We start from the raw sequence: 27,585 nt of genomic DNA on the forward strand, positions 1-27,585 counted from the left end.
GTGACTGGGGGGAGGGAGAGGAGGAAAGGCAGGAGATCCGTGCAGGCGGCTCCTTGCACACAGTCACTGATACACACAGATACACAGATACACACACACAGATACACACACAGATACACACAGATACACGGGGGGGGGAGGAGGAAAGGCAGGAGATTCATGCAGGCGGCTCCTTGCCTCCCCCTGCACCCACCGCCAGGACAGGCAAATGTACAACTCCCTCCCCCCAGCACCCCCGCTACCTTCTCCTATCACCCGGGGCAGAAGGGGACGGGACACCGCGCAGCCACCAGCAGACAGAGGAGCCAGGAGCGGGAAGGCAGACACACACACGACACACACACTCACCATGTGCTCTGCACAAAGCAGAAGCCCTGCCCCCAGCACCCTCTGACCTGCAGCCAATCCCCTGCGGCCCGGCCGGCATTAAGGAGGGATGGTGGGAGGGATAATTGGAGGGATGGTGGGGAGGGATAATCGGAGGGATGGTGGGGAGGGATAATCGGAGGGATGGTGGGGAGGGATAATAGCTACGCCCCTCTAGGCAAGCCACGGCGCACCAGGGTGCCGCAGCGCACAGATTGGGAACCACTGGTATATACTATTGTGACGGTGAAGGGGTAACCAGGCCATCAATAAAGGTATTATGCCCGGCTGGTTACCTCTGAGCCTTGTTTCAGGTTTTTGAGTGTCAGCTCTGCAACCTGTGTATTGTACCTGCAATGAATGTAATGTATGGCAATAAAGAATTGATGTGTCTTTTGCCTATCCAGGAGTGCTAACCAGTGGAGTTTCTCAGGCTATCAGTTTCAGGGTGGATTTTGCCATAAAAGTATTGTCGGATTGTGTCTAGCTAGTCGGTGTCCAGAGTTGCTGACCACCCCAAAAATGTATCCGGGAGTTGAGTCAGATTCCCGGGTACATGTAGACACAGACCTCCGGACAATGTCCTCCCTGGAAAGTTGTTATGCAGCTCACCGCCAGGATGCCCTGCTTCAGCACATACAAGAATGGTAAAAGAGGGCATGGGGATATGCATATATCCCGGGTACAGTCAGGAGTCCCTGGATTAGGGGAGTCCCCCCCAGAATATGCCCGAACACCCGGACCCGGTATAGGGGTTGGAGTGTCTCCAACCATCCATAAGGTTGCGAGAGTGAAATTATTTCTAAGTCCAGCTTCGGTACAACAGAAGCAACTCTGAAACCTTACCTAAGCGTCTTTTCAGTAGATCCTAGGGGACGAGGGTGTAGAAGAATTTTATGAGATTTTTATTAACCTGGTGTATAAAAGGTATATATGTTTTATGCACTGTATATGAGCTGGGGAATTTCCAAGTCCCTGGTTCTGAAAGACCAGATGGCCACCAGGCTTAGTGCCACTGAGTCTGCTCGGGTCCTGGACTTGAAAGTCTCAGAGATGCCAAGGTGTTGGGGTGGGCGGAGTATCGGAGTTATACTCGAGTACCCATGTCCTGGCATGAATAAGGGCTATCCGACGACCATTTGGCCAACCCCAGACTCTGAGGAGCCTGGCCCAGCGGGTGGGTTCAATATGCTAAATGGCAGAGGTGCCAAGCTGGCGCATGCCTTTTGCAGAATTGAAATCCGTGCCCACCCAGATTTAGGGTAACGGCAAATCGCTGATAGGCTGGTAGAAATATTCCCACGCTCTGATTGGTTGGGGTATTCTGTGAATGGGACTGAAATCCTATAAGTAACCTAGCAGCCAATCAGCTCAGGAGATTCTAAGCACCAAAACAGCAGCTGTAAATTCAAAGATGCTCTGTGAGAGATGCCAGTGAGCCGGCTTCGGAAATGTCAAGGAGAGAATTTTTCTAAATCCCATTTTTCAGGGCCAGGTTCTCAGAATACTTTGTAGCGGTTGCGGCTGGAACTGCATGCCGAAAAGAGTACCAGGCTGTTTGGTACTCGCTCCCAGTCAAGCGATTTCAGCACCTCCAGAGTGGAAACAGCGGTGACGACAGGAACTGCATGCTGATTTCGGTTCCAGGACTTTTCGGGCTTAGTCCCGGTCATCAGAAAGACTTTGTAAAGACTTTGTTTTCTGTGCTATTTCAACTAGGAAAGGTTAGTTTTGTAACCCAGACCCCCATTAAGTGTGTTTCCTCTTGTTTATTGTAATTCACTGTGTGTACGTCTGTTTCAATTGAATAAATGACAATTTGTTTTATTTCTTGGTTTTGCTCAGTGATATGACCCCGGTATAAAGGTGTAAATACACTACCGACACACTTTATTAAAGTGTGGCCGGTACCGCAAGCCGGGAGATTTCCCGGCTTGCTAGTGGCCGCCCCTCGGCGTGCCGCGCGTCACCGACGCGCGGTCACGCGTCATCGGGAGCCTGCGCCCCCTGCACGCGCGTCCAGGGCTCCCCGAGGGAGTCCTGGTGTCCCGCGATCGCGGGACGGCGGCAGGGGGTTCCGGGGGACCCGGCGGACCCGGCAGCGGTAGGGAGAGCGCCCCGATCGGAGGGCGCTCTTCCGCTGCTTCGGCGCGCGCCCGTCACCCTCCGGCGCGCGCCAGGATACTGCTGCGGCCAAGAACGGGCAAATGCTCGAATAAACTTGGCCGCAGCAGTACCTGGTCTCCCGTGACAACTATATTAAACCAACTGTTAATAAAATATACTTTAATATGTCCTAAGTCTCTGGGTATGGGGAATAGAATAGAAAGCTGCACTTTATTTTCTACAAGCCTATAATCCCCACACACTATCTCATAGACTTGGACTGGACTCTAATAGTCCCCTTACAACCTCATAATTATGGTTGGAGTGCCCATGAACCCCAATACAGGTTCATAGTTACAGGGACACTTTGCATTCCTTTGCCCCATTTACCTATCTGGGCTGTGGACAATGTGCCTATAATGTATCTGAGAACCAAGCATGATTCTCTGGTTAATTTTTAGGGGAACCGACAACTCCAGACCCCAACTACCTAGGCTCATTCTGACAACAATTTCTCAGCAAAACCCCCCTTGAAACTCATACCCTAGCAATCCCTGCTTGCTGGCATCCCTGGAAAGGCAAAAACATTCAAATTCTTTATGGTCACACATTTACACAGTAGGCATGTACAACGTTTGGACTCAAGAGCTGACACTCTTGTACCCCAATACATGGATCAGAGCCCAAATGGCTTAAACCTTTATTGAGAGCCTGGTTACCCCCTCACCGTCACAGTAAGTGTCTTGGGAATGCATGTCTGTATGTGTGGCTTTGAAAGATTGTTTATTTATGTATATGCATAAATGTCTGTATGATATATATGCATGTTTGTATGGATACGTGTGTGTGTATGTAATTTACTCACTTATTATGATACAATGATTAAGTAAAATCAAATAAAAAGTCCTTGCAGATTTTCTTAAAACCTATTGCATATTTTGGGGGGGGAAAAACATGCAGAATTAAAATATAAATATCTTTAAAAAAATGTTTTTTTTTAAATTACGAGAATTGTATATGTGTGTGCTGGGGTAAATGCGAGTATGTATGTATTTGTGTGCTTGGGTGAATGGGAGTGTGTATATACTTGTATGCTGTGGTCAATGGGAGTATGTATATATTTGTGTGCTGGGATCAATGTGTGTATATATTTGTGCTCTGTGGATTGCTTGCGCTACTTCCATCATAGTGCATGGCGGTAACGTGAGCGAATGTGTGTCTGGCCGAGTGTCCCTCTTTGGCATTTTGAAATGTTGGAAGGTACAGGTTTGTCTCCTTTCACATAGTTCCTGAAAGGATGCAAGAGGTGAAGCTAGGGTTACTGTATTAAGATCAGAAGCTGAAGGAGCTGGATATTAATGCTATAGCACCCCATTTATTTTCTCCTTCAGTGGTGACAGCAGTTCTATTTTGTTTTATAGATAGCATGAAGTCAAGTCTGGAGACTCCCTGAGTTGACCTGCCCTTCTCTACGTGGCGTTTCTGTCACAACTTATTTTACTCTACAATATCCATGAAGAGCACCATGTTTAGGTCTTCAATCACTGTGTCTATTTATGCATTTCTCGACTTAATGCAGTAAATTAAAAGGAATCTGTTTAAGAAATGAGAACAGTTTGAATTGTCATGCTATCAAATGTAGGCTGTCAGAGAAGAAGCTGATGGCAATGAAAGACATAAGATGAATCACTGCTGTTTGAAACCAATTTATTTAGTCACTCTGCCTCTGCTGAGTTATTTATTACTGTCATTACACGCTGTTAGTTCAATTAAATGTAAAAAGCCAATTTCTTTTCATTTTCTCTCCCATTCCCTTTTTTCCATCATACACAATACAAAACAAGACAGAACACACAAACTTAATTCTTTAGTCATTGGTCTTTTATGATGCTTTTGTTTAATTTCATTGTTCTAATGGCATAAATGCTTTTTGTGACAGTAAGAGATATGTGAAGAGCTACATATAATGGAGACCGATTTGGGTGAAATTATATCTTGGCTTTATTGAGCCTGTTCCTTTATCCAGGCAAAACAAACAAAAACAACAAAATAACACACCCTATCCCTTTGTAAGGGCTAACTTACTTCCCCAGACGCTAACTGCAAGACTTAGGGGATATTCCCATTACCAGCTTATCACCCCAAAGTCTCAGGAAGTACCTTAAAATACACATCCAATCAAAAAACCTGTAAAAAAAAAATACATTTCCATACATTCAATATATTACTTACCTTTAGAAGCACTGGCCCTCCGACTCCTGGGGAAACAGGACTCTCACGTACCGTGAAGGCCTCAAATAGCATCCAATGCCATCAGTCATGAAGATCCAGATCAGGTACCCAATTCTTCTTTCTTCTATCTTTAATCTATCTTCTTCTGTAATTATTTCTGTATCTTCTTTATCTTCTGTCAATCCAAAAAACCACATGGTAGATCCCAACCGATGTTGTCTCGTCGTCTTCTTGGGCTCAAATGAGGTGTCACGGCCTTAAATATGGCTTGTGATGTCACATTTGGGGAGGAACTGGTTCAACAGCCATCTGATTGGCTGTTAAAACCATGAGCCGATTTAAATTTAAATTTTTTAATGACGCCTGTAGGCGGACGCTCACAGAGGTATGCAAGGGAGTCTGGTTATAGTGAAATTAAATAAGGCTTTTTATTGCGCCTGTTTCCTTAACATCAGGAAACCATCCAAACAAGGGGTAAACAAAGCTTCCATTCACTTGGGAGTATTTCTAGTGAAATACTACTGTATGCAGTCCACACTCCCTTTAGATAAGCATGTCTCCCAGCCCCAAACATATAGCATGAAAATAAGCAGATATATAAAGTCTCATAAATGAAAGTCTTATCTGTTCCTTGTGGTTTGGAGGGGAAATCTTCTCTGTTCCTGCGTTGCTACCTTTCCTCAGGTTTTGTCAGCATTCAGGTTTAGAAGTTTCCCCTGTGTCTTGAAAGCAGCTCTGCTGTTTCTTCTGGCAGGGCTCAAGACAAGTTGTGAGAGTCAAGGCCAATCTCTGCTCTGTCTCCAAGTTCAGCTCAGATGTGAGCTAAGGAGTCTCTCTTCCTGTCTCAAAAGACTGGCTTTTCTAAGCAATCTAATCAGGCAGGTGGTGTTTGTTAATTGACTACCAGCAGTTAACCACCACACTGCTGGATTAGAGGCATATTACCTGAACAGGGATAACTCCCCTGTTACATACCTCCCCTGTTTGTGGGAAGCTCGGGCTTGCCACGGCCAAAGCCCATCCTTCCACTCTCATTCTAGATATCTCTGTGACTTGAATGAGAGTGGATGGAGGAAGAGAACCCTCAGTCCTGCTGGGATTGGAGCCCTTTCTCCAGTTTATTCATGTCTCCTCCCGAAGGTGCTTGAGATCAGCACTCCTCAGTCGCTCGAGGAGGACTTTTTCTAAGTATAGTCTTTTAGCTACGTGCGCGGTCATGAGATTTCCCTCGCGTCGGGTGCTCATCTTATTGTAGGCATACTGTATGGCAGCAGTTACAGAGCGTTTAAAAACAGCCCTTTGAGTTTTCCGCTCTTGAAGCTGTCTCTCTGCCCTTTTCCCCCTCAATGGGGTTGCTAGATCAGCCTCTTTGGGGTTAAGTTGCAATTCCACACCCACTTCCAGAGAATGTCCCATCTTTTCAGCTTCATCAGCTAAGGATTCTTCTGGTTTTGATCCAGCACGTGTACCTTCTTTTGTTGCCTGTTGGGTGGCTGAAGGTTTTGCTAGTGCTTGTTTAGGTAGTTCAAATTTTGCGCCCTTGCCTTTCAGATGAGCGGTATTCCCAGCTCTCACTGTACCCTTGTCTTCGTGGCTTTTTGTGACTGTGGGATACTGACGCTAATACTTGTCCTTGTAGGACTGTAATCTCATCCGCGAGAGATCCCTGTTTTTTGAGTGCGTCTTGCAAGTCTCTTCTCAGGGAATTTATCTGCACGCTTTGCTTTCTCTGAGCTGGCTTCCACATTTTTATTGCATTGTGAAGCACTATGAATTTCTTTGCTTGGGCCACAGTTACTTGTTTTAGTTTCTGGACCTTCTTGTGGTCCCTTTTGTGCCGGGTCACCTGGGTTCTAAGCTTGGTCTCTAGCGATGCTTTGGTGACGCTCAGGGTAGCCTTCAGTTTCTCAAGCTGCTTTGCGGGGACATACTGGGTCATCAGACGTTCCTGCAGCACTTGAATTTTTTTAACAGCCTGCAGATTGTCTTCCTGCAGAGTTCGCTGCTTCTCCTCGGCCTTCTCGAGGTGCGTATGCAGACCTTGCAGTTGGTTCTGCAGTCGGTGCTCTGCTTCAAACTTCTCACCTTCCAAAAGTCTATTTATTTCTTTAAGCTCGTGCAGCTTTTCATTCTTTTTCTTGACGTCGTCTGTCAAAGGAAAATTTTCTTCTTTGAGTTTTAAGTTTTTTCTTTTTACTCTTAAATTTTCTCCTTTTTCAGTCTCTGTACTATTCAGGGCCTCCTTCCATTTATGCACATCTGCTTTGAGAATGACAGTCTCCTGACGTGAGACTTCCTTCTCTAGGTTGAAGGTCTGAAGCTCCTTCTGAGAGACTTGGAGATCTGTATTAAGATTTACAATCGTTTCTTTAGAAATGTCCAGCTTCTCAGTGAAACTGTGGAGTTCCTTTCTGGAAACTTCCAGGTCTGTGCGGCAGCTGTTGGTCTCATGATGTGAGGCATCCAGTGCTCTGTGGAGTGTCTGAACCTCTTTCTGAGATATGTCCACCTCTGTCCGGACACTGTTGACCTCCTGTTGTGAGGCATTCAGCTCTATGCGAAGAGTGTGAACCTCTTGCTGGAAGACTGTCATCTGCTTCAGTGCCTCCTCATACTTCCGCTTCAGCTTAGCCATCATTTTATCAGATTGGTTCTGCTTTTCATCCATGGCGGAAATAGTTGCGTTTGCAGTATCTAGCTCAGTCTTGAGATCGTCCAATTCTGTCCTGGCTGCAGAGTACATTGCGAGCACATATTCCTGTAGCTTCACGTTATTTTTCAGTAGCTCCGAGTAATCATCTTTCTTTTGTTTCAATTGTTCACGGAGTATATCACAGTCACGCCTGGTATTTTGCAGGGCATCTTCAGGGCTGGTCAAGGGATCGTCACTCACAGGTTCCGGCTCCACTTCCCTGGGGAGGTTGGTTGAGGGTTCCTCACTGTTGGCACCGGACAGACACTTCTTTGGGGTACACGACTTCTGCCTTGGGCCCTCTGGATATTCGGTTAACCGCGGGACAAATTCTCCATTTTCTCTAGGCTGCAGGGCAACTCGGTCCCCCTTTTCCTCCACAGGATCTGCGGACGTTTCTGTTCCTTCCATGGTAAGTGAAGAACCGCTTTTCTTTTTCCGCCTTTTTGTTTTGGATGACTCCGTCCCATCAGGAATACTGGGGTCTCCTTCTTTATTTGATACTTTAGCAGCTTCATTATATACGCCAGGCTTTTCTTGCAGTTGCTTAAGCTGACAGAAATATTGGGTGATCTGCTGCTCCCGCGCTTTCTCTTGTCGACCATATTCATCATCATAGAGAGCGGTCTTTTCTGTTCGTGCCGAGTTCAGGCACCCCCACCATTCTTGGGGTGTTTTGTGGATGTGACTCGGTTCGGGTTCCCCTTAAGAGATGTCTTCCTCCTTATTGGACTGGAAGGGCCACTCTTCCGTGGGGTAGGGTTCATTACAGGAACGCTGCATCTTGTCCTCCATTTTGGGGCTCTCAGGTGTAGTTTTCTTCCTGACCTCAGGAGGCGCTATTGCAGCTGTTGCCACTGTATTTGCTAGAACCCCCAATTGTGGTAGTCCTACAGGTGGGCATATTTTGCTTGTAGAGGTCGTAGCTCTCACAGGCATCTCTGTAGACTTTTTCTTTCTTGGATAAGTTTTACAATATCAGCAGTACTGTGCACGCATTTTCTCTCATCAGGTATACAGGATGTGCAGTTGCTAGGTAAAAACGTCTATTGTCTTTACACCATTTACTTGCTAGGTATAATTTCTCATTAGGTATGCTGAATGTGTAGTTGCTAGGTAAAAACTTCTGTTTGCTTTACACCATTTACTTGCTAGGTGCAATCTCTCTGCTTCAGCCAAATAATGTGATTTTCTGCTTGAGTTCAGTCTCAACTTTGGGTATTATGATATTCACTCTTCACACTTTGGGATACCTTTTACACAGTTCAGCAATTCCTTTTTTTCTAGTAGGCAATTTTACCCCCAGCACTTGTTTACTGAAAATTCCCCTGCTTCAGCATAGTCTTGCATCAATTTTCACACTTTTCTGCATATACTCCATTCACAACTGGTAGTCCTATGCGGTGTGGCAGCCTTTACTGGCAGAATCAGTACCGCTCATGGGTCACCATCTGTATTCACTGCTTCAGCTAAACATTTGAAAATAACAAACGCCTATCCCTTTCAAGGGCTAACTCACTTCTTGAACCCTGACTATGGCTGGAAGGCAAACCCCCTATTTCAATGACCATATTACACTTTAGTGTGATAGGCAAATAAGGTTTACCTGCTTCAGCAGTCTCTCTCTCTCTCCTCTTGGGATTGGGGAAAAGAGTCCATCTGTGGTTTTGTAAGTTTCAGTGCAGTGTAAGGTTCCTGCCTGGTTGTGTCCCTTTAACTCTGTCTCTGCTGCATGAGATCTTTGTTGCTCAGACTGTTTGTACATAGGCAAAAAGCATAAAAAAAAATTCACAGCCAAACTCCGGGTTCCTTAACTTCAAGAACCCCCTCTCGTCCCACTTCGGACACCATATGTAGGCGGAAGCTCACAGAGGTATGCAAGGGAATCTGGTTATAGTGAAATTAAATAAGGCTTTTTATTGCGCCTGTTTCCTTAACATCAGGAAACCATCCAAACAAGGGATAAACAAAGTTCCATTCTCTTGGGAGTATTTCTAGTCAAATACTACTGTATGCAGTCCACACTCCCTTTAGATAGGCATGTCTCCCAGCCCCAAACATATAGCATGAAAATAAGCAGATATATAAAGTCTCATTAATGAAAGTCTTATCTGTTCCTTGTGGTTTGGAGAGAAAATCTTCTCTGTTCCTGCGTTGCTACCTTTCCTCAGGTTTTGTCAGCATTCAGGTTTAGAAGTTTCCCCTGTGTCTTGAAAGCAGCTCTGCTGTTTCTTCTGGCAGGGCTCAAGACAAGTTGTGAGAGTCAAGGACAATCTCTGCTCTGTCTCCAAGTTGAGCTCCGATGTGAGCTAAGGAGTCTCTCTTCCTATCTCAAAAGACAGGCTTTTCTAAGCAATCTAATCAGGCAGGTGGTGTTTGTTAATTGACTACAAGCAGTTAACCACCACACTGCTGGATTAGGGGCATATTACCTGAACAGGGATAACTCCCCTGTTACAATGCCATTTAAAGGGAATGATGCCAGTCAATCAGAATGGCTGTGCTTTATTTCCCTTTAACATGACATCACTAAGCCGGCGTCACATGGTATTTCAGCCAATCAGATCGTGGGAACCAAATCCCCAATCTGATTGGTTGTTGTACACCATGTGACTCACTTTGGATGAAGTCACATACTTGACCTATAATGACTCCGTCACCCATGGCTCACGCACACTATGAATAAAAATAAAATGTAAGCAGCTTCATTACCTCAGCAGCTATCCGCTAAGGTAATCATTTTTTATTTGGGAGGGGGTGTTTGATACTAGTGTGAGGGAGCAGGGGGTCTTCTGAGTTGAACAAAGTTGATTTCAACCTCAGGGAGCTCCTACTTCCCGAGATTCAGGGCCTGGTATGGGGTGCCGGTTACCCTCTGCTTTGTTTAGATTCCGCGGTCACGTGACCCACCGGATTTTAACATGGGGATACCGGCACCCCATAACGGGGCCTGTATCTCGGGAATTAGGGGGTCCCCGGACCTGAAACCAATGCGGTACAGCTCCGGAGACCCCCTGCTACATTACTGTAATGTTAGAATTTTAATAAAACCCCCGCGATCACCTGTGAGAGACGCGCAGTTAGAGTGACTGATTCAGCCTATCTCTTACTGTGCATCTATTACAGAAAGGCAGACCTCGGTAGGACTCACACAGCAGGGACCCCTGCTGTGTTACTCCGGCGGGCCATTATGTCTGCAACTGACCATCTCGGGTCCACCACGCCGCGTAACGTGGGATGTACCAGGTAAATGTTCGAATAATGGCCGCTGCATCTTTACATACCTCCCCTGTTTGTGGGAAGCTCGGGCTTGCCACAGCCAACGCCCATCCTTCCACTCTCACTCGAGATATCCCTGCAGCTCGAATGAGATTGGATGGAGGGATTGGAGCCCTTTCTCCATGTTATTAGTGTCTCCCACAGAAGGTGCTTTAGATCAGCACTCTACAGTCGCTCGCGGAGGATATTTTCCAAGTACAGTCTTTCTTCTGACTGCTTGGTCACATATTTTCCCCTGAATCAGGCGATCTTTTCTTCCCTGAGTTTAGGGTGACCACATGCATCAGGTTCTGTAGCCATATTCATGGGTGGTTCAAGCTGGGTGGAGTTTTTATCCATACCGATAGACTCCGTGGCATCTCAGTTTGGAAGTTACCTAGAGTTGTACCTGTAGAGGTGTGAACACCGAAACAGTTCTGCCCCAATCTAGCCAAAAACGGAATATTTCTAGCGGCTATTTTCATTGTGAGGAATATGACTTGGGCCATGGGGCCACAGTAGCATGACTGTATTGGTATTGCTCTTCTCAGTCGTAATTCAGTTCTTCTTTCCTGGCTTGTATGGAAAGCCGATCGTAGTACTGAGATGGCATTGCGGGTGCGCTTATAGCAACGCATAGCTTGCTTGTATGTGATGTAGAACCTATATTTGTATTGAATCACACCAGCAGCTTCCTCCATTTTTTGTAGTATCTTTGCTGTAGACACTTCCTAACATTTGACTAGAGTAAGATTACACACTGGGTCAAATGTTCTTAATTCTTTCTTTGACGTTTCATTCTCCATATAGATTGGAGAAGGCAGGCTGCTTTATTCTGGCTATTTAGCTGACAAGTTTTCATTCCTCTGTAGGCAGCCTGTATGGTGAGCGCTGCAGAGCTTTGCGTAGATACATTTCTCTTTCCAACCTTGCTTGGACAAGAGCTTTGTAGTACTTCTGAATTACTCTGCTGCTTTTCTCCCTTTTTAAGAAGTTTAGCTCATCAGTGAGAGAATCTTTTTTCTGGAGCTTGTTCTAATTTTGCATCAACACAATCTTTATTATATTTTGGAGCTCTGCGGATTTCCTAGCTCGGGCGACAGCTGCTTGCCTCAGTTTCTGGACCTTCTTGTGCTCCCTCTTGTACCGAGTCACCTGGCCTCAAAGCTTGGCCTCCAGCGATGCTCTGGTTATGCTCAGGGTATCCTTCATGTTCTCATGCTGCTCTATGGGGACACACTGGGTAATAAGACGTTCCTGCAGCACTTGTACTTCTTTAGCAGCCTGTAGATTTTCTTCCTGCAGCGATCGCTGCTTCTCTTTGGCAATCTGTAGGTGAGCACGCAGACCTTGCAGTTGGTTCTGCAGTAGGTTCTCTGCTTGTGTGCGTTGCTCCAATGCTTCTAACTTTTCATCTTTCAGCCTTGTATTTTCTCTTCTTACAGTCTCTGTAATATTCAGGGTCTCCTTGCAGTCCTCCTTCCATTTACAAACTTCTGAGTTGAGACTCCCGGTCTCCTGGCATGAAACTTCTATCTCTAGGTTGAGGGTGTGAAGCTCCTTCTGAGAGACTTTAAGATCAATACTTAGACAGCTTTTTGAGAGATGTCCAGCTCCTCAGCTAGACTGGAAAGTTCCTTTTTAGAGACTTCCAGTTCTGTGCGGCAACTGCTTTCTTGGTGTGAGGCATCTCGTTCTATGCGGAGAGTATGAACCTCATTCTGCAATATGTCCACCTCTCTCCGGATACTGTTGACCTCCTTGTGTGAGGCATTCACTTCTATGCGGAGAGTATGAACCTCATTCTGAGAGACTTCCAACTCTCTATGGTGATCGTGAACCTCTTGCTGAAAGACTGTAATCTCTTTCAGTGCCTCCTTACCATGGCGGTAATAGTAGTGTTCACAGTATCTAGATCCATCCTTAGATCCTCCAATTCGGTCTTGGCCACAGAGTAAATTGCAAGCATAGTCTTCTGTAGCTCAGCATTATTCTCTCTCTCTGTTATCAATTCTTCACGGAGCAGATCACAGTTATGCCTGGCAGCTACCAGTGCATCTTCAGGGTTGGTCAAGAGATCGTCACTCATTGGTTCCGGCTCCACTTCCCTGGTATAGTTGGTTGAGGGTTCCTCACTGTTAGCAACGGACAGACACTTCTTTGGGTTACACAACTTCTTCCTTGGGCCCTTTGGATATTCTGTCATCCGCGTGACGAATCCTCCATTTTCTCTAATCTGCAAGTCATCTCTGTCCCTCATTTTCTCAGCGAGATCTGCCATTTTGTTTTGGATGACTCCATTCCATTAGGGATACTGGGGTCTCCGTCTTTATTTGAAACTTCAGCAGCTTCACTTACACACAGCGCACTAGATTTGCGCAATGAGAGAGACTGAGGTACACCGCCAATGGAGATCGGACCACTTGTATATAAAGTGTCAGTACAGGATAGGGTGCCAGATTCCTGATGAAGCTAGTTCTATAGCAAAACGCGTCGAATTGCAGCAGATACGGAGCAACTACGTGGTGGAAAGACGCCCAGCTGTTTGGTGTTTCTTGCGGCCGCAATTAGGAGCACCCGTGGCAAAGCATTTCCACCAGGCGCAATTTATGGAGAAGAAGGAGCATTGAGATCGTATCTTGCCCAAACCTCTATGTTTATCACTGCTTGTTATTAACTGTTACATTGTAAGTGTGCACTTGTGAAGTGCTTTTTATTCTGATTAAATTTTCGTACAGTCTGCGCTATGGTGTCTCTCCGTTTCCTGTCCTAGTGCACCCTACCCTTCCATCCTGCTACCCAGAGGTTCCTCCACGTGGGACCACTGTTCCTGCACACTTTAAGTGTGATATGCTAAGACTCACTGTTTTCCATGTGAGTATAATGTGTGCAGATTACTGCGTATGAACTGCTGATTCTGCAATTCAGTGCTGTACTATTTTCTCCATTCTTTTTTCTTGCATATATGGTTTCCCGCTCCCTTACTACACCCATCCACCACGTTCCAAAGAAAACGAAGATTTTTCTTTTCTACTAAGGTTGAGTGGGTATATTCCATTTATATTTTTTAATTTGCTATTTGTGGGTATTAATTCAGGTTTTACCGTTTGCTACGAGTAGGTGTCACTGCCCTACTGTTTTATTGTTGACTGTGATACTACTTATTTGTATATCTACACCTAGGCGCCAATCCCGGTTTTTCTTTGTATTACATTCACTGTATCCGCCTGGCTTTCTTGTAGTTGCGTTAGCTGGCAGAAATATTCGAGGTCATAGAGACTTGTTTTTCGGTGCGTACCGAGTTTAGTCACCTCCACCATTCTTGAGGTGTTTTGTGGTTGTGACTCGGTTCGAATTCCCCATAAGAGATATCTTATCCATATCCGTATCCTCATAGGGCCACTCTTCCGTGGGGCAGGGCCACTCTTCCGTGGGGTAGGGTTCATTACAGGAACGCCACGTCTTGTCCTCCATTTTGGGGATATCAGGTGTATTTTTCTTCCTGACCTCAGTAGGAGCTATTACAGCTTTTTTCACTGTATTTGCTAGAACCCCAGCTGGTAGTCCTACAGGTGGGCAGACTTTGCTTGCAGAGTTCGTAGCTCTCAGAGGCGTCTCTGTAGACTTTTTCTTTTTCTTCTTTACTTTGGTAGGTTCTGAAACATCAACAGTACTGTGCGCAAATTCTTTCTCATCCGTGATACTGGATGTGCCCTTGCCAAGTAAAATTTCTGTATCTTACTTGTGACCACAGCGCATTGCTTGCTGCGGCAGTTCATTGGCACATTAAAAAAAATATTCCTCTGGCTGCAGCCCTTTTTCTGTGGCCACATAGTATCATCCTCATCATCCGAATAAGGCTTGATGGAACACTGCTTTGTGTCGCTGGACTCTTTACACAAGGAACATATTTTCTTCCCCATTCTTGCAGAGTCAGCTGGGTGGCCATTTTAAAACCCATGGGTTTTTTTTTTCTTCACACATGTGGTGGGGTAGACTCTGGTCACAGCATCAGTCCCTTGTGTGGGTCACTGTCTGTCGCAGTCCTCCCTGTCAAACTGTGGCATTGTGGCTTTCTCCAGTGCAGTTGTAGCTTTCCTGCCTGGATGTGTAGCCCTTTAAATCTGGTCACTTCTGCACGTGATTCTTTGTTTTGTTTCTCAGGCTGTTGGTAGGAACTGTATGCAGGCAAAAGCCCCCAAAAAATCACAGGTAGTCTCCGGGGACCCTTTTAAATTCAAGGACCTTCTATCATCCCAACTTCTGACACCATATGTAAGAGATGTGTGCAGAGGTACATATAGTGGACACCGATTTGGGTGCAATTATATCTTGGCTTTATTGAGCCTGGTCCTTTATCCAGGCAAAAACCATTACATAACAAGCCCCTTTGTAATGGCTAACTTACTTCCCCAGACCATATCTGCAGGACTAGAGGGATATTCCCATTACCAGCCTATCACCCCAATGTTTCAGGAAGTACCTTAAACAGGTGGCCCTCAATTTCAGTCTCTGGCAGGTTCCAGGGTCCTCTGTGTCCAGGAAATATAGGTCTCTTAGTGTCTGGGTGTCTTAATCGCAGCACAGCCTTTGTGCTCAAGACAGTGTCTGTGTGCAGGCTTCTCTACTCTCCTTAAGTCAGCCCAAATGTGAGCTAAGGACTCCATCTCCTGTGCCTCACATGAGGTTTTTTTTACAGAGCTCTCATTAGTCCAGGTGGAGACTAGTTAATAAAGTGGCTGCAATTAACTATCTCTCTGCTGGATTTAGAGGCAATTTCTCTTAAACAGTGATAAGTCGCTGTTACAGTGACAAAAATAAATAACAAATGTAGCATCCACTTTCAATCCATTTTGGAAAACAAAATATGCCTTTATGCTGGTTTTAGTTACTGTTTGTATTTACCCAATGACAAATTCCATCACATATACTGTACGGATATTTGTCGGCGCACCAACAAAGCACAGAACAATACCCTGGCACAAAATACAGGATTTATTGGTTGTGTGCTTTAACTGGGGACACCTTAATGGGGAAATGCTACAAGTGCTTGATGAAAAAATATTGAGTGCACCTAATAAATGTTCAGTGTATACCCTTGGGTAATAAGTATAAAATAAATAAGTCAAAACCAATGTGGCTAAATAAACAGGTAGGGGAGGAAATGGACAAGAAGAGGAAGGCGTTTAGATTCTTTAAGTCAGAAGGGACAGAGACATTGTATCAGAATTATAAGGAATGTAACAAAAATTGCAAAAGGGCAATCAAATTAGCAAAAATGGATAATGATAAAAGGATTGCAATAGAAAGTAAGGTCAACCCAAAAAAAGTTCTTTAAGTACCTTAATAACAAAAAAATGAGAAAAGAAAATATAGGACCCTTTCAGTGTGACCATCATTATTGGAGATAAGGAAAAAGCTGAGGTATTAAACAAATTCTTTGCCTCTGTGTTTACCAGGGAAGAATCAAGTTCAATAGTAGTGCCCCAGGAGGAAGCCACAACCTCCATATTAATGAACAATTGGTTAACTGAGGAAGAAGTTCATAAGCGACTTGAAAAAATTAAAGTAAATAAGGCACCTGGCCCCGATGGCATACATCCAAGAGTTCTCAAGGAGTTAAGCTCAGTAATAGCAAAACCATTATATTTAATATTCAAGGACTCCATTTCCACAGGCTCAGTACCACAAGATTGGTGTAAAGCAGGTGTGGTGCCTATATTTAAAAAGGGAGCTAGATCACAACCGGGAAATTACAGACCTGTAAGCCTGACTTCAATAGTAGGGAAACTACTTGAAGGTTTAATACGGAATAATATTCAGGAATACCTAATGGAAAACAAAATTATTAGTAATAGTCAGCATGGATTTATAAAGGATAGATCTTGCCAAACTAACCTTATTTGTTTCTTTGAGGAGGTAAGTAGGAATTTAGACCAGGGTAATGTAGTTGATGTGGTCTACTTAGATTTTGCAAAGGCTTTTGATACGGTTTCACACAAGAGGTTGGTGTACAAAATAAAGACAATTGGACTCAGTAATAATATATACACCTGGATTGAAAACTGGTTAAAGGACAGACAACAGAGGGTTGTCATAAATGGAACTTTTTCAGGTTGGGCTAAAGTCGTGAGTGGAGTACCTCAGGGATCGATACTGGGACCCCTGCTTTTTAACTTGTTTATTAATGACCTTGAGGTTGGGATCGAGAGCAACGTCTCCATCTTTGCTGATGATACAAAATTGTGTAAGGTAATAGAATCAGAGCAGGATGTAATTTCTCTTCAGAAGGGCTTGGAGAGACTGGAAACATGGGCAGGTAAATGGCAGATGAGGTTTAATACAGATAAATGTAAGGTTATGCATTTGGGATGCAAGAATAAAAAGGCGACTTGCAAATTAAATGGAGATATATTGGGGGAATCCTTGATGAGAGGGATTTAGGAGTGCTTGTAGACAGCAGGCTTAGCAATAGTGCCCAATGTCATGCAGTAGCTGCAAAGGCAAACAAGATCTTATCTTGCATCAAACGGGCAATGGATGGAAGGGAAGTAAACATAATTATGCCCCTTTACAAAACATTAGTAAGACCACACCTTGAATATGGAGTACAATTTTGGGCACCAATTCTAAGAAAAGACATTATGGAACTAGAGAGAGTGCAGAGAAGAGCCACCAAATTAATAAAGGGGATGGACATTCTAACTTATGAGGCGAGGCTAGCTAAATTAGATTTATTTACATTAGAAAAGAGGCATCTAAGAGTGGATATGATAACTATATACAAATATATTCAGGGACAATACAAGGAGCTTTCAAAATAAATATTCATCCCAAGGGCAGTACAAAGGACTCGGGCCATCCCTTAAGGTTGGAGGAAAGGAAATTTCACCAGCAACAAAGGAAAGGGTTCTTTACAGTAAGGGCAGTTAAAATGTGGAATTCATTACTCATGGAGACTGTGATGGCAGATACAATAGATTTGTTCAAAAAAAGGTTGGACATCTTTTTAGATGGGAAAGGTATACATGGGAAGGATGTTGATCCAGAGATTAATCCGATTGCCAATTCTTGGAGTCAGGAAGGAATTAATTTTTCCCCTTAATGGATTTTTTGTTTGCCTTCCTCTGGATCAATAAGTATGTATAGATATTGGATAAAGTATCTGTTGTCTAAATTTAGCATAGGTTGAACTTGATGGACCTACGTCTTTTTTCAACCTCATCTACTATGTAACTATGTAACTATGTGTTTCGCTGTAGCCTGGTCAGTTGTAAATAAGCGAATAACCTGCTCGCGGCCCACCTCCAGCACCCCCCTGCCACCCCCTTGCCTCTTAGCCCCCCCCCACCAGGTAATCCCACCGCCCCCCAGGGGGTGGTACCACCCATTTTGGGAGCCACTGATTTAATGCATGTATAGATAAATAGATACCTGTAGAGGATTTTCTCCTAATTTTTATTTTTACTAAATTAAGGGGGCTTTATAAAAACAATCAAACATTTTATTTTTTACTATTTTAGCCAACTCTCAAATTCTGAAATGAAAAGATTTACTAGATTTGTATATCTCTAACCACAACCATATGCAAAAACATATTTAAATGCATCTCAATGGGGTTTAGTGTGGAGGTGGTGGAAACCATTAATTACAACTAACCTTTGGCTTGACATACATAGATACATCACATAAGAAAAAGAAAAATCAATGGGCCCAACTAGTCTGTTTTCCTGTCTTATTGCAAAAACATTTGTCCTAGTGAATCACTATCCTTTAATACACCTTTAACTACCATCCTTTTAGTAAAGAAGTACTGATATTGTATTTTTTTTTTACTGTAACAAGAATGAACGTGGCGACGGATAAATGGTAGAATTTGCAGAATGTGAAAACTGCTACATCATGAATTAATTCTTCAAGACCCCAAATAGAAAATTGACATGGAATAGGGCCAATGGAATATATCCTAACTAACAAGAAACACGTGATTGAAGACAGCACCTTCCTTAACCGTTTAGACACAAAGTGTGATATAGATTGGTTTGCTGCAAATTACATCTGAATATGAAATTGGAAAGAAGAAAACTGATTGAAAAGAAGACAAAAACAATCAACATCAATGACCACACGAATAACAGCAGAGAATTTCAACGGGAACTGAAAAATCGCTTCAGCTTGCTCAAAATGCAACTGTGAAGGACTTGTGGAGATTGTAATTTATAGTGCAGAAAAAACTGGAGGAATCACTCACAAAACATAGGATATGAAAATATCTGATGAGACAAAACAATTAATGAGATGACAAATGAAGCAATCCCAAGACGCGAGAATAAGAATTGAATATGCCGACTTATGCAAGACAATCTGCAAATGTAGAGCTGAAATGTAGGAACATTTAAATGTGATATGGTGAAAAAGCCTATTGAAGATAACAAAAGCTTAAAGAAGACAAAGCTTATGGTTGGGAAGAAACCAATCATTGCACTCAAAAAGTCGATGGATCAACAATAAAAGACTGTGCACTTATAATAAAGAGAGTTGAGGATTTCTACAAACTAGTCTACTTCCAATCACCAAAAGATTTTTTACGGCTGCAACAGACCTTAGGCTTTGGCCACCCTAGAGAACAAGCAGGATTTCCCAGTGGATACAATACAATGAGCCACATCCATGTGATACAAAAAATAATTTCCTGAAGTAATGAATACGATCTACCACTTCGTTTAGTATTAAAAAAAATATATGAAAAAGCATTTGATTGTCTACACCTCAACGGTTTTAAATATATTAAGAAGTTAAAGTGTTGGGTATTGAAGTTATTACTGCAGACAAGGCTATAGGGAACTACGTTTAAGTAGAAGGGAACAATACTGGATATATACTATGCAAACCAGACACCCTCAGGGATTAAATGATTACATAGAATTGGTTCCTTTCCTTAAAGTATAAAATACAAGTTGGTCATTACATCCTACAAAGGGTCATTTTACTGTCACTTCATTTGATAGTGTTTTTATTATTGTTTTATGTAAAGGATGGCTTTTAATATGTGTTTTTAGAGTGTTACATGTTATGGATTTTTAAACTTGAAAGGTTTAGAGATGTTCAATTGTGATTTTTGTAGTATGTGAACACACAGGACACAGTTACCCTAATGGGGTTTAATTCTAATTAGAGATGTGGCTTCGGCTATTTGTGTTGCAGCTGGGAGATCTGAATGCATGATCGTAGCTGAGATTTTCTATTGCTACGCACTAGGCATTCATTGGCTGCGGTTCGTTATTTAACTCCAGGGACAGCGTCATCACGTGAACTCCTGACGAAGCACTACGTGCGAAACGCGTAGAGGTTATGTGAGACTGTTCCCGTGGAGTTTGTAGGCAGAGGTTGTGCAGGGCTTTTCGCTTCTACTTGCCTGGCTGGGTATGTACCTAGATCGGTTCCCGATCCTTTCTTTGTACTAATGTGGATGCGGTATTGTCCTGCCTTACCCCTCCGCCGTATGTTAGTGAAAACCAGTTTTTTAACCCTTGTTTTAATTCTTTACTTGTCATTTTTGTTTTGATTTGGTTGCTATTTGGTACATCCGTAAATCGTGATTAATTTTAACATTAAAGATTCTTTGTCCCTTAGTGCGCCTGTCTGTCATTTCTCTTATTGTTGAAGAAGAGTACCTTGATATTATAAGGAACATTTACAAGAATGCCACATCAATCAATAGATTACATATATATATACATGTATATATGCAAGATACGGATCAGTAATTGAGTGCAACAGGGAGACACCATGTCACCAAAGCTTTTCAGAGCAACACTTGAAAAATTTTTCAAGACATTGCATTGGGGGTGGGGGGGGGTGGGAAGAATCAAAATCAACGGTGACTACTTAAGTTATCTATAATTTGCAGATGGCATTTGTTATTTTCGCCACAACTCCAAAAGACCCCAAGAAACAAATCAGAGAACTTGCCTAAACAAATAAGAAAGTGGGCCTCCACATGAATCTCAGCAAGACCAAAGTGATGTTTAATAAATATATAAACGCTAACTTTTTCTGTTCTATTTATTCCAATATTTGAAAAGACTAGGTTTAGAAAAAATGAACACCTGTGTGTACTAAGGTGCGCTGATTCTGAGCTGGGATGTACATGAAGATATTAAAAAGATTCTATATAGCATTAGTCTCAGACTTATACGTGTAAGCATGTCTATAACCAAATACATGTAACGGGTATTCCACCCCACCCAATCTCATATATAGTGTGGGTGAGTAGAACATGTAGTGTTACCGGTGTGGTGCGTATACCTGCAGGCTCACAGGAGGTCTGAGCCTCCGCTAATGAGAGCCTGGGGTGAATCCTCTGGAACGGATCTTCTTTTACAGCGCCTCCACCTATGTAGGATTCTATGGACGTGTAGAATGACCCTACATAGGAACCCAATCAGAAACCACGCACACAGTCAGTGATTATATAATAACTAATGACTTTACTTATGAACATATAAGACATTACACAACATCATACCCTTATGCAATACTGGAGCACCTTCTGCCCAATGTCTGGTGTTCCCACCCAGTGTCCTGTAACCCCCACCCAATGTCCCGTACTCCTACGGAGATCGTGGGTGACTGCGCAGTCACTAAATTAATAGGCCTGTTGGTGCACATATAATACAGAGGTACCTTCCGAGCACTCCGATGCTCGGGCCTGCAACACTCTTCTCAAAGGGTCAATCGACGAGGACGACTCCTCCAACCGAACTCCTGCACTTGTGGACCGCTAGGGCGGTCCCCGCGGGAACACAGTCTCTGTGGACCCCAACGTGGGTCCAACCGCTTTCCGGGAACAGCAACCGCCGCTGAATCCCTATCTCTCTAACGGGCAGTAGCGTGACAGGAACCCTAACCTAGGGCCTGTCCCTGATGTACCGCAACCTGAGGTGACTTGGGGAAAACTCCTAGGCCTGCGGGGGTTAATAACCTGCCCCACTCTCCTAGCTACCCAAGCCCCTAATCCTCCCTATAACTAGCTACTCGCTACTCCTAACAGCCTGCAGCAGACACACAGCTCTCACCGTCAGCCTGCAGACATTCACACACGCTGCACACACTGCGCCCAGCACATACAGCGACACACACACAGCTGGCAATCGTACACAGCCACCTGGATACCCGCAGCAATAATCCACTGCACACACTCTGTGCCTATTTGCCAGTTACAACACACACACAGTCCTATTTGCCAGTGCACACAGCATTACCCGCTGTGGCACTGCAAAACCGGCACCTTACACACCTAAGGGTGACCTCCCTATCTAGGGCCGTCCCTTATAAATTACCCACTAACCTGGTGGGGAGTTGGGGCCTACCTGGAGGGTGTGGGTACCTATCTGGATGCAGGAGCTGCACTCACTCCCTGCATCCTTCCTTCCCCTTCAGCTCCGCTGCTCCAACTAACGTGACCAAAGCCCGGGAAATGTATCTATTCTCCCGGGCTGAGAATCCTCCAGCCCTATTGGCCGCTAGGAGGCACCTGGTGCCTGTCTCCCTATGCCTCCTGGGAGTTGTAGTTCCCAGGAGGCTGCTACAGCATTGGGGCTGCGTGCGTGCGTCTCCTGCGCATGCGCGAACTACTAATGGCCGCCTCACTGTTTCCTGCTCTGTCCCTGCCTTTGAGGCTCTTCCTGCCCTCGCGCGATCACTGCGCATGCGCGAGTCTCTCCGCAATGGCGGCGCCCTCTTCGCTAGCCGCCGGGACCGCAGCAACGCGATCGCGGCCTTAGCAACGGCCCGATCGCGTCCCCGGCAACCAGCCTGCTCGCGGGGATAGCAACCTACTCCCTGCTCCGGCCCCCACCTTTGGAAGCAGCCGTCGGGTCCGTCGCTAGCTCCGGCGGCACCCGCGACCGTGCTGCACCAAGGGAGGGGGGTCTCAAGGAGCTGCTGGAGACCAGGGTTACACTCTCCCCTTGGTGGAAATTCCAACGTCCTCGCTTGGAGAACGACATCAATTGGCCTAAGTATACACAATAACAATTTGCATCGCATAAACGGTACACTTAGCAAGTTAACTTTACACCACAGGGTACAAGACATATCATGCTCAATAATACCCGAGACTGGCTGAGACCATGTGTGGGGTGCCCCTAATTGAACATGTGGGGGTACCTCACTTTTGCGTCCGTGAGCCTCCCCCAGAAAAAATTCTTGGAGAGCACACTCTAAAGCGACAGCTACTGGCTCTTCGCTACTTCCTCCCCCTGGTGGAAGGAGTAGCACAGCGTCTCTGAAGCAGACCTTTACCCGGTCATCCGCGGCAGGGATGCGGTAGACCAGGAGGCCAGGACCTTTCCCGTGGTCCGCTACTTGGCGAATGGCACGCTCCTTTTTGGGCTTAAAGGAGGCCAGTCTCCCTGGATCTTCCTTTACACAGTCTTTGTCCCTACGGACTTGCGAGGCTTCCACTGAGAAGCGAGCACTGAACAATGTCTCGGTTTCACCTGGCAGGGGGGAAAGAGTAGACACCTTACCCCTGCGGTGATTCACGGTGGCCAACAGGTACTCGGGGACGCTGTCAGTTCCCACCTTGGTGGTATCGGGACCTGTCCCCAATTCTTCTGGGACAGTCCACTCACTGACTCGAACTTCGGGAGCGTTGGATCCCAGTCCTGGGACCACTTGTGTCGGAGCGCACGGGCTCACACTCCGCTCAGGAACCGTAGCTTTGGCCTTCTTCACGGCCACCTCCATCGGAGTCTGTGGGGAACAAGGGGGTTCCTTACCACTCGGCTGGCTGACGATGGGCTTCCCTTCTTCCGGAAGGATCGGCGGTAGACACTGGTCCACTCTCTGCTCTGGACAACTACCTTCTAGTGAGGACACCTCCGCCAGGACGTGATGCAGAGGGGAGCCCTTCGCCCTGGTGACCAGACTTAAGGAGCCATCGTGCTCCGCGGTCACCTGGAGGCTCACCCCCGACACCCCTGGGGCAGTCGACTCACTCTTGTCGTCTGTAGGTACTGGTCCCAAGCCTAGGACCGATGGTACCTCTGTAGTAGGTCGGGCTGACCATTGTAGGGCACACGGGCCCACAGCAGGGTCCGCAACATCGGAATACACCTCTTCCAGGGTACACGGACCCACAGCAGACTCTGTATCCTCTGCATCACCGCTGGGGTGGTTCGCCGGTAGGCGCATCGCCACCGATGGGACTTCCACCCTTTCCCCGGAAGATATCATGATCGAATCCTCCGCAAGGTAGTCACCAGATTCTTCTGAAATGCAGCCAGTGGTTGTGGGTACGAAGCTGGCGTGCTCCGGTACCTCCACTGCAGTCGCGCTCTTCTCCGCCAAGGGTTCACTTGGCTTCTTAGCTGGCTCTGTAGGCTGGGGTACAATAGGCATCAAAAAAATTGCACCGCAGCAATCACATCTGGGCTCCCACGCCAGTGCTCCCCTAGAACAGTCACAGGTGGGGCTAAAGCACTGTGTACACGGCTCCCCATCTACCTCGGTGATCCTGAAGTCTAGTGGCACTTGGGACATGTCGGCTCCCTCGTCATAGACTTCTTGCAAGCAGGGGCACAATAGCATAAGGAGATCTATTCCTGGCGCTCGCCAGGGCACATTAGGGTGTATCCCCTGACAGTCTATCTCATCCTCATGCATCATCTCATCCTCAGAGATCAGAGTGTCTATCACAGCGTCCACGTAAGGTTGAAGATAACCGTGCTTGCTCCCCCTGGTGGAATCTAAAGGAAGGGCACTTTTTACAAGGAATTGTTTTTCGCTCTGCCCTGAGTCACTCACATCACAGGGGAGGGGCTCTGATTTTCGCGCCAAACCTGGACAGAATGTTGCGACATCTTTCTGTGCAGGCTTGCAGTCAGCAGCACGTGCACTCTCGTGATTTGGCGGGAGACGCCATTTTGCTGGGTCGGCATAGACTAGGGGGTACCCTTCTGAGGGGCCCCCGGGCATTAACAGTGCGGACGGTGCCTCTGCCAGGCATATATCCTCAGTGTGAGTTACAACAAAAAGTATGGTTTTCCATGTGGACGTGGGATCTTGTTCTTCCTCTAAGACACATGCCCACGGCCACCGAGGAATTTTACACATATACTCCCGGACTTTAACCGCGGGTATAAGAGCGGGAATGCCTCCTACCGCCACTACCTGGCCAGGTTCCATATACTGCCGCAAAGCCCAGGCAAGGACCTCGTCTCCGGACTTCACAAACATGGCGACAAAAATATGAACGGGACAATTTAGAAAAAAATGGAACAGGGCACCCCAGGTGGTATCTCAGCAGCGCCTCCAAATGTAACGGGTATTCCACCCCACCCAATCTCATATATAGTGTGGGTGAGTAGAACATGTAGTGTTACCGGTGTGGTGCGTATACCTGCAGGCTCACAGGAGGTCTGAGCCTCCGCTAATGAGAGCCTGGGGTGAATCCTCTGGAACGGATCTTCTTTTACAGCGCCTCCACCTATGTAGGATTCTATGGACGTGTAGAATGACCCTACATAGGAACCCAATCAGAAACCACACACACAGTCAGTGATTATATAATAACTAAGGACTTTACTTATGAACATATAAGACATTACACAACATCATAACCTTATGCAATACTGGAGCACCTTATGCCCAATGTCTGGTGTTCCCACCCAGTGTCCTGTAACCCCCACCCAATGTCCCGTACTCCTACGGAGATCATGGGTGACTGCGCAGTCACTAAATTAATAGGCCTGTTGGTGCACATATAATACAGAGGTACCTTCCGAGCACTCCGATGCTCGGGCCTGCAACACTCTTCTCAAAGGGTCAATCGACGAGGACGACTCCTCCAACCGAACTCCTGCACTTGTGGACCGCTAGGGCGGTCCCCGCGGGAACACAGTCTCTGTGGACCCCAACGTGGGTCCAACCGCTTTCCGGGAACAGCAACCGCCGCTGAATCCCTATCTCTCTAACGGGCAGTAGCGTGACAGGAACCCTAACCTAGGGCCTGTCCCTGATGTACCGCAACCTGAGGTGACTTGGGGAAAACTCCTAGGGCCTGCGGGGGTTAATAACCTGCCCCACTCTCCTAGCTACCCAAGCCCCTAATCCTCCCTATAACTAGCTACTCGCTACTCCTAACAGCCTGCAGCAGACACACAGCTCTCACCGCAGCCTGCAGACATTCACACACGCTGCACACACTGCGCCCAGCACATACAGCGACACACACACAGCTGGCAATCGTACACAGCCACCTGGATACCCGCAGCAATAATCCACTGCACACACTCTGTGCCTATTTGCCAGTTACAACACACACACAGTCCTATTTGCCAGTGCACACAGCATTACCCGCTGTGGCACTGCAAAACCGGCACCTTACACACCTACGGGTGACCTCCCTATCTAGGGCCGTCCCTTATAAATTACCCACTAACCTGGTGGGGAGTTGGGGCCTACCTGGAGGGTGTGGGTACCTATCTGGATGCAGGAGCTGCACTCACTCCCTGCATCCTTCCTTCCCCTTCAGCTCCGCTGCTCCAACTAACGTGACCAAAGCCCGGGAAATGTATCTATTCTCCCGGGCTGAGAATCCTCCAGCCCTATTGGCCGCTAGGAGGCACCTGGTGCCTGTCTCCCTATGCCTCCTGGGAGTTGTAGTTCCCAGGAGGCTGCTACAGCATTGGGGCTGCGTGCGCGCTTCTCCTGCGCATGCGCGAACTACTAATGACCGCCTCACTGTTTCCTGCTCTGTCCCTGCCTTTGAGGCTCTTCCTGCCCTCGCGCGATCACTGCGCATGCGCGAGTCTCTCCGCAATGGCGGCGCCCTCTTCGCTAGCCACCGGGACCGCAGCAACGCGATCGCGGCCTTAGCAACGGCCCGATCGCGTCCCCGGCAACCAGCCTGCTCGCGGGGATAGCAACCTACTCCCTGCTCCGGCCCCCACCTTTGGAAGCAGCCGTCGGGTCCGTCGCTAGCTCCGGCGGCACCCGCGACCGTGCTGCACCAAGGGAGGGGGGTCTCAAGGAGCTGCTGGAGACCAGGGTTACATACACATAAAAGATCATGATAAAAACTGATATCCTAGGATATCGTGAAAACCACTGATACATAAAACCTTTAAAATATGATGTATTGCAGCATCATGCACTTTGTAAAAATCATATAGTCAGTATAAATACTATACAAAGTCCATATAGGAAAATAAAGGGGTGGATTTATTGGGTGTTCGAACAATCAGCACTGTCCTCCTTTCCAAATGGTGTGTTGATCTATGAATGCTGCCCCAAATCCAGGATCACCAATCCTCGTGCAACAACCTCCAAATGCAAAAGAAAAACATATGGGGTGCAGACATAGAAGATCAAATATAAATAACAATTTATTATAACATTAAAAAATGATCACTCACATAAGTGTTGTGATAGCTGTATGGTTGCCTGTAGCACGAGGCCCAAGTCCCTTGTTACCCGAATGCCAGAGAGCTGCTGCTTTCACTCCGCTTTTTAGTCACCTTCTATGCGTCTCGGACCTCGGGGATGTCGGAGCCTTTTGGTGTTGTGAGTGTGGTGGGAGCTTGGTGGTGCGTGTAGCGGCCCCTGTTTGTCCACAGGGGTCGTTCCTGTGCTCCATGTCAGCGCTCCATGTCAGCTCTCCACCGGAGTCCTGGTCGTCCCGGCAATGAACCAGAAGTGACTCATTGAGCTCAAAAGGAGGCATCTATTTTATTACAGAGGTACAGATAATGGAAGAATCAGTGGAGAAGGCATCATCATTAACATTAAAAATGAAAGCTCATCAGAGCAGCCAGAATCGCCATTCAGTTGAAATCAGAGATACAGGCTTGAAATAATCCAAGGGTGAAGAAAAGAAAATCACAGTGGGCCGGATTTATCACAAGAAGAAATGATCATCGTTT

The sequence above is a fragment of the Ascaphus truei genome, chromosome 1 (genome assembly GCF_040206685.1).
Source record: "Ascaphus truei isolate aAscTru1 chromosome 1, aAscTru1.hap1, whole genome shotgun sequence".
In the NCBI taxonomy this organism is placed as follows: Eukaryota; Metazoa; Chordata; class Amphibia; order Anura; family Ascaphidae; genus Ascaphus; species Ascaphus truei.